Source organism: Monodelphis domestica, chromosome 4 (assembly GCF_027887165.1).
Source record: "Monodelphis domestica isolate mMonDom1 chromosome 4, mMonDom1.pri, whole genome shotgun sequence".
NCBI classification, from domain to species: domain Eukaryota; kingdom Metazoa; phylum Chordata; class Mammalia; order Didelphimorphia; family Didelphidae; genus Monodelphis; species Monodelphis domestica.
Window position 1 is genome coordinate 337930741 of NC_077230.1, and position 12704 is coordinate 337943444.

The 12704-nt window shown below is 39.6% G+C and overlaps 1 protein-coding gene across 1 annotated transcript in view; it reads left to right on the forward strand.

Annotated features, from left to right (window-relative positions):
• TENM4 (teneurin transmembrane protein 4) overlaps positions 1 to 12704 on the forward strand; it is a 749441-nt gene that overhangs the window by 56703 nt on the left and 680034 nt on the right. The window lies entirely within an intron of this gene.

Below are 12704 nucleotides of genomic sequence, written 5' to 3' on the forward strand. Positions count from 1 at the left end.
CTATCTATTCAATGAGGTATTGTTCTGATTATTTTAAAATAAAGCCTCTTAACAGAAAAAAAAAAGACTCAAACCTTCCTTCTAAATCTGACAGTTCATGCTCTAATGTCCCTTCCAATTCTAACGATCATACTCTAAGACTCCTTCTAGCTCTCACATCCTATGCTCAAAAGTTTCTTCTAGCTCTAATATTCCATATGCTAAAATCCCTTCCAGCTCTAATAGCCATACTCTAAGTAAAGTTCTCTAATTGCTTAGAGATGAAACCAATTTAGACACGATTCTAGACTACAAGCCAATGAGGAATAGCAGTATTGTTTTCTAAATAGCTTCTTACCATTTGATTCCAGATGGTATAAGTAAGGATTGGATTCACCAGGGATCCATTTATTCCCCAGGGGAAGGTTTACAGGGAATGGTCCTCTCTCTAACAGTGCATTTGGTACCCAATGACTCACAGCTAGCAGAGTGTGACCCCTTCACCCACCTACCTCCATACCAAGAAGCTGAGAGAGAGTGACCAACGCACACTAGAATCCAAACCAACGCCTTGGCCTCCTTATCCAAATGTTCTGACTGGGAGCTAATGGGCCAGGATGAAGAGACAGTAGTTTCCTGGGAAAAGACAGAAAGGGCAAAAGAGTAAACTGGCCACAAAAAACATTTCCAATTTGAAAGAATAAATTCCCTAAACAAACAAGTCAGCTCATATATTGGGAGAGTCTTGGCTGGGCTGCCAGAAGCCAGAATGATTCGAGTCAGCATAGTAAAAAATAGACGCACATTAAAAAGTCTCCAATATTTATTGTCTTCCTTCTATTGACTCATATTCCTCCAGCTTAAAAGGGTATGTGGGGCAGGCCGTATGGAAATCGATGCTGCTCGGGTTTTTTATGGCAAATAAATTTGATTTTCCGTTAACTGTAGCATTCATTTTTCATAATTTATGAGCTGCCTCTCCTGAGGAGGGTCGTGGCCAGCTAGGTATTGACATGTGGGATAAGGGTTGCCAAGGCAGTTTGGCAGAGTGGGAAGATTGTTGGATCAGGCGTCAAGTGACTTCAGATCCAGGCTCAGCTCTGCTTTGAAGGGGCAAGATAGTTTACCAGTCGAAGCCTCAGTTTCCTCATCTGTAAAATGAAGGAATTCAACTGTATCATTGCTAAGGTCTGCTCAAGTGCTAATGTTTTGCCATCTAAGGGCCCTTCTGGCTTCTTATGTTCTAGGAAACTGTGACCAGCTGTGATCAGAGGCAGGGCTTGGGATTAGATGAGATGGGAAGTGTGAGCGGTTCTGCCTGTATTTAAAAGGAAAGTGATAAGATAGAGACATAGAGGATGGATGGATGGATGGATAGATAGATAGATAGATAGATAGATAGATAGATAGATAGATAGATAGATAGATAGATAGATAGATAGATAGATAGATAGATGGATGGATGGATGGATGGATGGATGGATGGATGGATGGATGGATAGATAGATAGATAGATAGATAGATAGATAGATAGATGGATGGATAGAGAGAGAGAGAGAGAGAGAGAGAGAGAGATGGAGAGATGGAGAGATGGATGGATAGATAAATAGATGGATAGGTAGATAGATAAATAGATGGGTAGATAAATAGATGGATAGATTGATGATTCATGGATGGATTGATGGGTAGATGAATGGATAGATAGAAAGATTATATACATATATATGTATTTTATATGTATGTATATGCATGTATATATATATTATGTGTATATTTTATATGGATCTATATGTATATGTGTGATTTATATATATATGTAATGTGTATGTATACATTGTATACTCATACATTTATACAATTGAAAAAAACAGCTAAAATGACAAATTCATAAGGACTAAGCATGAAAGAAATCTCATCAACCCTCCTAGTTATTTTTTTTCTAGTAGTTTGATTAATCGCTGTAAGGAAGGGGGAAGATAATAAGCTTTAATATAGAACCTCTGTGCCAGGGTTCAAAGCATTTTTTACCAATATTATCTAATTTGATCCTCACACCAATGCTATGAGACAGGTGCTACTTAATCCCCATTTTACAGGTGAGGAAAGAGGCAAACAGTGAAATGATTTACTCAATGTCACACAGCTAGTAAATGTCTGAAACTAGATTTGAACTTGTCTTCTTGCCTCTTGACCTGGCACTCTATCTGCTGTGTCACCTACCTCCATGGACTTGAGGAGTTTCTTTTATCATGAAGGTCACAAGTAACTCATTTATTTTGGAATAAAAAGAAATTTACCCCAAAAGGACCATTGGGTTAGTCTATAATTCCAATAATGCTGACAAGCTCCTGGTTGAGTGTGGGCAATAAATGGATCCCAGAAAGAATATGAGCCAGAGCCACACATGTATTCTCACTATATTCTTTATTTGACTATCATCAATTATAGATGAGTTTCGTGAAACTCAGCCAATCACTCAATACTCATTTGTTAATAACCTGCTAGCTGCTGACAAATAGGAAATAGTTCCTGCCCTCAAAGAGTTCTCATTCTAGTGGCATGTGTTGTGCATCTATACCTCAAATCTGAAAGCCAGTTGGCATTTATATTCCTTGCCTAGGGACTGGGAGATTAAGAGACAGCCATGAGCAGAGGGGCCACATTTTTTTAAACCCTTACCTTCCATCTTAGAATCAATACTGTATATTGGTTCCAAGACAGAAGAGCAGTAAGGATTAAGCAATGGGGGTTAAGTGACTTGCCCAGGGTCACACAGCTGAGAAGTATCTAAGGTCAAATTTGAACCCAGGACTTCCTGTGTCTAGGCCTGGCTCTCAATCCACTGAGCTACCCAGTTGCCCCCTGAGGCCACATTTTTGACAGTCCTCTCCAAATGATGGACTCCTTTAAAGATGATAAAATCATAGCTTAGGGATAGAAGAGAGGTTAGAAGTCACTAAGTCTAATTCCTTCATTTTGCATATGAGGAAACTAAGCTTTAGCAAGACTAAGAGATTTACCCAAGATCAGGCAGAGAGTAGATGACAGTGCCAAGGCACAAACCCATAGCAAATTGCTAGCAGAGTCACCAGAGCCCAGTCCAGCACATCTGAGTCTCGGTTCTGTCCTCTTTCTCCTGGGCCTCCACATTCTCTGTTGGAAGACATAGGGGATCCAGTCCCTTGGCTCGCATATGGCTTCTCTCAAGCACCAGATACTCTCTCTTTTTCATCATCATCATCATCATCATCAGTAAATTAGCCAATCAGTTGATCTGTATTGAGAATATGCTCTACCTAGTGCCTTAAATTTCAATCTTCTGGGAGATGGAAGCAAATCTAAGACATGGTTCCTACCTCTAAGAAATGCATAAGATCTACTTGAACTGATGCAGAGTGAAATAAGTAGAACCAAGGAAACATTATCCACAGTAATAGCAATATTGTGGAAGGATCAACTGTGATAGACTTGGCTATTATCAGCAATACAATGATCTAGGACAATTCTGAGGGAATTATGACAAAGAATGTTATCCACTTCCAGAGAAAGAACTGTTGAAGTAGAAATGCAGTTGAAAGCATATGATTTTCCAATTGTTTATTTGAGTTTATGTTTGGGGGGTTTGGTTTTGTAGGATTATTCACTTATAAAAATGAATAATATGGAAATATATTTTCCATGAAAATAATCCAGATCAAATCACCTGTCAGCACCCAGAGGAGGAAGGGAAGGGAGGGAGGGAGAAAGGCTTGATCATAAAATTTAGGAAAACTTGTGTGGAAATTTAATAGAATTTGTCATTGGTAATAAATAAGTAAATTTTTAAAAATAAGGAAAAAAGAAATACATATTCTCAGTGGGGGAAAAAAGACAAGGGTCATTGGTACATGGAATCTGACTAGGTGTTATGACTCAAATAAAGATTTCTTTCCACTAAATCGCTCCCCATCCTTGAACATCTCCCCTGACAGAAGCCAATCAGGTTCCAAGAACACGAACTTTATAAATGGTAATCCTTCATATAACCATTTGCTATGGGTAAACCATTGGTCAGGTGAGATTGATAGGCTTGATTAAAGAGATAGAACCTGGCCTCTGAATGGGAAGAAAGGAAGGAACAGTAAAGGCAGGGGTTAGACAGGGAGCAAGACTAGCATAATACCTGACCTTCTCCCTCTTTACCTGTCCCTACCCACCACCTCCCCTCCCCTGGTGCTCAGCCTAATGCTTGCTACAGAGTAAGAAAGGTTTTTCATTCATACATCCCCTATGATCTAACTTCGAGAGAATGTCTCTGTTTCTCAGATCAATATTTACCTTCTTCCCCAGACCTCACTTAATACACTCTTCTTCCCCCTTTTAACTCTATAATACACTTATTTACATGTATTATAGTCATCTGTATTCAAATTTTAAACTTCTACTAGATTGTAAATTTTTTGAAGGTAGAGTCTATACTGTGTCTAAATACTGTTCCTACCTGAGCATCAGTAAGGTGGGAAGGTGGGAAGGAAAGAAGAAAGGTGGGAAGGAAGGAAGGAAGGAAGGAAGGAAGGAAGGAAGGAAGGAAGGAAGGAAGGAAGGAAGGAAGGAAGGAAGGAAGGAAGGAAGGAAGGAAGGAAGGAAGGAAGGAAGGAAGGAAGGAAGGAAGGAAGGAAGGAAGGAAGGAAGGAAGGAAGGAAGGAAGGGAGGGAGGGAGGAAGGGAGGAAGGGAGGAAGGAAGGAAGGAAGGAAGGAAACCAGTCAAGTACCTTGCAAAAAAAAACAGAACAAAACAAAATAGGGCCACAAAGAGTGATATGTGAACAGCAACATCCTGCTTAGTGTGAATAATAAATCCCCTAAAGTACATTCAAAGTGTACTGCACTATTCCAAGTGTACTTAGGTCACATACAGTAATTGACTCCAGCCCAATGGAAATATGACATGTCCATTTGAATAATGAGATCTCTTCAGGATACTTACTGTTCCCACTAATCGGGACCAGGTAGCATATAGGATTGTTTGAGGGAACTTGAAAAGGAAAGGAACCCTACAGAGTTGGACCAAAAGAGCTGCTTCCTCAGAAAAAAAGCTTAAGCTGACTGAAATTAGGTCTCAGATAGAATCAGCAAAGAACTAAGATAGAAAATAGAGTTTTTTCATTGAACTAGGTAGAAAATTACCAGGACTGAATACAGGCAACACTTGGAATATTGGACAGAGGATTCTGGGATGCTTCAAGATTTACTAATTTCTCCCAGAGATATTCAGGCATAGGTTGGGTGACCACTATTTTAGAGACAGTATTGAGGAAAAGAGAAAGAAAGAAATGAACATGCACTATGTAACAACTATGTTCCAGACACCATGCTAAGTGCTTCATACATGATATTTCATCTAATCCTCATGAAAACCCTAGAAAGTAGGTACTATTATTCCCATTTTTACCATTTGGGAAACTGAGGCAAGTAGAGGTTTAAGTCCTTAGAATCACATAGATAGGAAGTGTCTGTGTTGGATATGAATGTCAAATACATTTTTGAACTTGGGTCTTTCTGCTGCCTATAGGCAAAGATTGGCCCACATAATTTCTGAGGTTCTTTCTAAAACTAGGATCCTGAGAGTCTATGGGATATGTGGGCAGTGATAGAAGGGATAAAGATAAGTTGACTTTTTTATCTTTTCAGCTGTAAAAAAGAAGGAAAGAAGAGAATTTATATTGCTAGCCTCTTAAATTAAAAAGTAGCAAGGAGATTTCGGACCATTCTAAAAAGCAATGGGCAGATCATCTCCAGGGTCCTGGATTTGATGTAAAAAGATATAAGTTCAAATCCTAACTCCTCTGCTTATTCCTTATATGATCTAGGGCAAGCTTCCTAACCTTGATAAAATTTAGTTTATTCAGCTATTAAATATGAATATTTAGCCTTCCTCCATCACAAGGTTGCTGAAGGAATCAAACATAATACTATAAGCATCATAACAATAGAGCTTAGTAAAAATATAAATTGATGTTATTATAGTATTGCTGTTGTTCTTAATAAAAATGATAGAAATATATAAAATAACATATAGCTGAGTATAGCAAATAGAGCCCAAGATTAAAAATCAAGAAGAGGTACATTGATTTACCTCTCACTCTCCAGCTAGCAGTATTGACCTTGAATACAAGTTTGTTAATCTCTCTGGGCCTCAGTTTCTTCATCTGTAAAATGAAGGGAGAGAAGTATGAGATGTTGCTTCCTGCCAGGTCATTCCTTCCTTCTTCCTTCCTTCCATCCCTCCCTTTCTCCCATCCTTCCTTCCTTCCCTCCTCTCTTTCCTTCCCTCCTTACTTTTTTCTTTCCTTCCTTTCCTCTTTACCTCCTTCCTTCCTTCCTTCCTTCCTTCCTTCCTTCCTTCCTTCCTTCCTTCCTTCCTTCCTTCCTTCCTTCCTTCTTGCAGGACTGTAAGATTTGTTGTTGTTATTCAAACATTTCAGTCATGTCCAACTCTTTGTGTCCCTATTTGGGGTTTTCTTGGAAAAGATACTTGAAAGGTTTGCCATTTCCTTCTCCAGCTCATTTTAAGAAAACTAAGGTAAACCAGGTGAAGTGACTTGACCAGTGTGTCACACAACTAATAAACATCTGAGGTCAGACTTGAACTTGTCTTGCTGACTCTAGACCCAGCACTCAGTCTGTCGTACCAGCTAGCTGCTGATGTGAGATATTGTATTCAAGACACTACAAACCCTGAAGCACCACTGAAATATTAGACATTGTTATCCCAGCATCGTAAAGTTGGAAAAAATCTTAGTGGCCAGCTAGTACTACTCCTATTTGAGCAAGAATCTACTCTGCAGCATCACTGAGATGTGTTCATTCAACTTCCATTTGATGAACTCTATGATGAGAAGCTCACTGCTTCCACAGGCAGCTTATTATGCTATTGTACATCAACTTCTTATTCCCATTGTTTTTCTTATTGTTATCATGATATGATTTTTGGATTATAACATGAGATTCTAGAAGGCATGTTATATACACTTTGGCCAACATGGCAGTCCAAGTGATGTTGTTCTGATTTTATAGATGAAGGTTCTGAAACTCAGGACCGTCCTTGCCCAGAGTCAAACCACTGGTTAGCATCAGAGTTCCAAGATTTTCTTGGCTTCAAATCTAAAACATCACCATATGCCATCTTCCTTAAAAGATATAATGCTGGTAGTCTCTGCCAAATTGTGAGGAGAAGGTAGCAAAGAGCCTTGGATTCCAAATCAGAGAAACTGGGATTGAATCTAGACTTTGCCACAGAGTTCTTGTGTGATTTGGGACAATTTGCTTGCTGCCTCTGAGCCTTGGCGTCCTCATCTCTAAAATGATTTGGACTCAATACTGTCTGACTTTTCTTCTAGCATTTAATCCTATGACACTTAACTATTAGGGTCCTAGGGAGTGCCATGCTGCACCCCAGAGGAGCAAGCATGCCTTTGCACATGGTCAGAGGCCTTCTTGGCTGGACCTCATCTGCAGCAGACTGCAGCATATGGTAGCTTGAAGATGGCGGCACTTGGTGCCAGCTGATGGGCCAGCAAAGTCATTTATGGCTTGCCAATGTCTGTGTAGCTTTGAGTGCCTAGGAAACCAGTGTGAAATTTATACACACTCTCAAAAGAAATAATCAAGCCACACGAGAACAAAGCCTGTTCATCTCTTGGCCCTGCCCCATAACCAACCCCTTTGCCTACACTGCAGGGTTCTGTCATTTTGATCCCTTCTGAATCACCCCATCTCATCCTATTTTGATCCTAGCATCTTATATATATATATATATAAAAAAAAAAAATATATATATATATATATATATATGATTCTTTAATGTTTACAGAATGCTTCTATCCTGACAATTCTGTGAGATAATCATTGTTCACACTCAGTATTTTTTAAGTTGGGTCCAACTCTTAAGACCCCCTTTGGGCTATTTTCTTGGCAAAGCTAATAGAGTGCTTTGCATTTCCTTCTCTAGCTCATTTTACAGATGAGGGAACTGAGGCAATTGTGGTGAAATGAGTTACCCAGAGTCACACAACTAGTAAGTGACTGAGGCTGGATCTAAACTCAGATCTTCTTGACTCCAGGATGAACTCTCTATCCATTGCAGTCTAACTGCCTGAGAGTAAAGGAGAATATTGTCCTCATTATACAGATAAAGAAAATTAATTTTACCTCTTGGACCCTCGGTTTTCTCATCTGTAAGAAGGGGCTATTGAAGTTCAAATTTTCTCTTTGGCACACTTTTTGGGGACAAAGTAGATCAGAAACATCCAAGTCCTGTTTGAACTTGAGTTATTATTGTTATATTGTTGGCTGGGACCACCCAGACAGAATGTGTCATTAATCCTGGACAAGGCACTCAACTTGAGAACCTCATTTTCTAGAAAATGGAGATAATAGGGAGCAGTTGGGTGGCTCAATGGATGGAAAGTCAGGCCTAGAGACAGAAAGTCCTGGGTTCAAATTTGTCCGTAGACACTTCCTAACTGTGACCCTGGGCAGGTCACTTTACCCCCATTGCCTAGCCTTTACCACTCTTCTGTCTTAGAGCCAATACACAGTATTGATTCTAAGACCAAAGGTAAGGGTTTAAAGAAAAAAGAAAAAAACAAAGATAATAGCATACACCTCTAAGGGTTGTATAGGTCAAATGAATTATATATAGAGTGAAAAATGAGAAGACTGAGGAAGACAGAAGCTAGGTAATTTGCCCAGAATCATGAAAGTAGTTAATATCTGAGACTGGATTTGAATCTAAGACTTCCTGACTCCAATCCACTGTTCATTCACGACAACACTTAGCTGCTTCACAGGTTAAAGATCATAGTTTAAATATTAGGAGGAGTCACGTGTGGAGCACATATCAGACTTGTTCAGCTCAGATCCAAAAGGCTGAAGTAGAGGCGGTGGTCTGAAATGTCAGGGAAATATAGACTTGATCTATGGGAAAACTTTCTAATAATTCAAGCTTTTCTCTAAAGATGCAATGAGCTCCTCAGATGCAATGGGCTCCTCTAGTAGAACTGGAGTCCCTATGTCAGAGATTTGTAGTGTCAAACTCAAATAGATGTAGGGCTACTTAACCATACTTAAGGATCCTTGAAAGATCCATGTAGACTTAGAAAACTAAAATTAACATTATCCACATTCTATTACATTTTACTTATTTTGTTAAATATTTATATTTATACATAAAGTTATATAACATATGTTTGTTTTGATTTATTTTTATCTCATTTGATCTATCCTTGAAGATATGTTTAACAATTGGATTGTAGAGAAGATCCTCTTCCAGATCCAATATAGAGTAGATGGTGTCTGAGATCCTCAGCAGCTCCCAAATTCTGAGATGAAACAAAAATTCTTACTATTCAATCTCTGCAGTGTTCTGTCTGATATTTTGTGACCATTAGAGGTTTTCTTGGCAAAGATGCTGAAAAGATTTGCTATTTCTTCCTCCAGCTCATTTGACAGATGAGGAAACTGAGGCAAACAGGGCTAAGAATCTTGCCCATAGTCACACATTTAGTAAAGGTTTGAGTCCTGATTGGAATTCAGGAAGATGAATCATTCCTGCCTCCAGCCCAGAACTCTATCTATTATGCCATCTAGATCTGCCTCTTTACAGAAATAGCATGATATAATAGAGTAAGCATTAGACTTCGAGTCAAAGAACCTGGGCTTGGATACCGGATCTGCCTTCTAACATCTCTAAGACATTGAGCAAAGTGCTTGACCTTCTGGACTTGTTACCTCATCTATAAAGTGAGAGGCAGTTGATGATGTCAAAAGTCCTTTTTTTTTTCTCTAAATCCTGTAATTCTGGAGGTCAGAGGGAAGGGAAGAAATGTAAAATGCAATAGGAAATTCAAGAGAAGAAAGTAGCTTTGACCTGGGAGGTGATGGAGGAGTGGCAGGGAAGCCTTCTTGAGGAAGGTAGCACCTGAAGTGGACCTTTCTATAGGTGGAGAAGAAGGGGTCCATTCCGGGCTGAGTTGTTATAAATAAAGTCATGAGAGATAAAGAAGGACAGAAGAAGATTGGGGAAGAGGAAAAGTGTTCTGGTTGGGTAGAAGAGAGAGTATATAAATGATATTCATGTTATTTTAGTAATAAGGCATGAGAAAATCCGATTGGACTCAACCCAAGAGAGCAGAACCAGGAGCTGGAGAAGGAAATCACAAGAAAACAGATTTCAGTTTAATATAATGGAAAACTATCTAAGAATTATTGTTGTCTAAAGATTGATTGGATCTCAGAAAGTACTAAGTTCCCATAACTGGAGTTATTCAAGTGTAAAGTCCATACGATAATTTATTGGGGCTCTTATAGAAAGGGTTCAACCGGATTTCTCCAACCCCAAGACCTGATTCCAGGATAACTTTGAATGGTGATCCAGTCAATCACTCAACAAACATCTAAATGCCTAGTACATATGGGCACTGCTAGGCACTAGAGTTGGCATCAAGTGAAGCATTATGTGTCTTCATACAGTACACATTCTATCAGCTAGATGGTACAGTGGACAGAGTCCTGCACCTGGAGTCAGGAAGACATGACTTAGTAGCTGTGTGACTCTGGGCAAGTCACTTAATTGTGGTTTATTTTATTATTGTTTTGATTTATTGCATTTTCCTTAATTTGGTTTATTTTATTATTGTTTTGATTTATTTCATTTTCCTTAACTGCAAAATGGAGAAAACAAATACCCTTCCTCCCACAGTTGTTAGGATCAAATGAGATAATGCTGGTAAAGCACTCAGGACAGCACCTGGCACATTGTTATTGTTCATCTTTTAATCATGTCTGGCTCTTCATGAACCTGTAGACTATAGCATCCCAATACTGTCCATGGGGTTTTCTTGGCAAAGATACTGCATTGGTTTGCCATTTCCTTTTCCAGTGGATTCAAGTAAACAGAGATCAAGTGACTTGTCCAGGATCACACAACTAGTAAGTGTCTGAGGCCAGATTTGAACTCAAGCCTTGTGAGCTTTAGGCTCAGTGCTCTATCCACTGAGCCACATAGCTGCCCCTGACTGGAACATATCAGATATTTAATACTAGTTTCCTTCCTTCTATATTTAGGAATAAATACAAAATTATGTGCAAAATAATCACAGAGGTACTTGAGCGTGGAAGGAACAGAAAAGGCATCAAACAAAGCATTCTCTGTCTTCCTAGTTTATATTCCATCAGCTAGGTGGTACAATGGATAGATACCTGCCCTTAGAGTCAGGAATTCCTGAGTTCAAATGTGGCCTGAGGTACTTAATGGTGGTATGACCCTGAGCAAGCCCCTTCATTTGTCCTTGTCTTATTTTCTTTAACCTAACCATAAAATGGAGAAAATAACAGTCCTACCTCCCAGGGCTGGAGTGAACATAAATAAAGCTTTGAAGAAGCCAGACATTCTAAGAAAAAGTAGGATCAGCTTGCCTTCCTGATATAAGGGACACCCAAGCAAAGGGGCAGAGGGAAGAGACTGTGTGACATGCTTGAGAGGCACTGGAGAGTCCAGCGTGGCTGAAACACAAAGGGTGGGAAGGAAAGTGATGTGTAATAAGCTTGGAGGTACGTGGAAGCCAAACTGGGAAGAACATTCCCTGTTGCAGAAGAGTTTCCCATCAATCAATAGAGTCATCGGAGTTTAGAGAGCCTGGGAGTGACGTGGCAAGTCCTAGGTTTGGGGAATATCACTTAGGCAGCCATAGGGAGGCTGGATTGTTGACGGAGGGAATGAGAGCAGAGAGATGAATTAGAAGCATTAGTATGGGGGAGACTCAACATCCAGACTAGGGGAATGATGGCAGGAATGGAAAAAAGAAGAAAAATGGTTTGAAGGAGATTCGAGGAGACTTAGCTAAAGCTAAAGAAATTTTAAAAACCTTTGTCTTCTATCCTGCAACAGAACCCTAACCCTAACCCTAAATCAATCTTGTGTATTGGTTCCATGGCAAGAAGAGCAGCTAAGCCTAGGCAATGGGCATTAAGAGACTTGCCCAGAGTCACCTAGCTAGAAAGTGCCTGAGGTCAGATTTGAACCTGGAACCTCCAGTCTGTAGACTGAAGAAATTTTGTACAAAGGTATCATGATGCTAGAGTTTGAGCATGGAGTCAAGAAGACCTGGATTTGAATCTGAGCTTTGATGCTTACTGGCTATATGTTATTTGTTCATTCTTTTCAGTCCTGTATGACTTTGGGTGGGATTTTCTTGGCAAATATACTGAAGTCATTTGCCATTTCCTTCTCCACTTTTGACAAATGAGGAAACTGAGGCAAATAGAGTAAAGTGAATTGTCCAAGGTCATACAGCTAATAAGCCTCTGAGGTCAGATTTGAACTCAGGAAGATGGGTCTTTCTGGCTCAAACACTGTGCCACCTAGCTCCCCCTACTTGCTGTAGAACCCCTGATAAGTCACTTGACCTTGCTTGGATTCAGTTTCTTAATTTGCTAACTGGGGATAATAATACCTGTAATACTTGCTTCACTCTAACTATAAGGTTCACGGGATAAAGAGCTTTATAAATCTCAAAATGCTGTAAACATGTCAGTTATCATCATTATTTTCTAGGCAGTGGGAGCAACTGAAGTGTTTAGAATCATAATAGAGATGGAGAGGAGTCTGTGGAAAGCTTGGATAGGCAGCAAGTTAATCCTCAAGCATTTGCTATCTGCCAGGCGCAGTGCTAAATTCTGGGGAT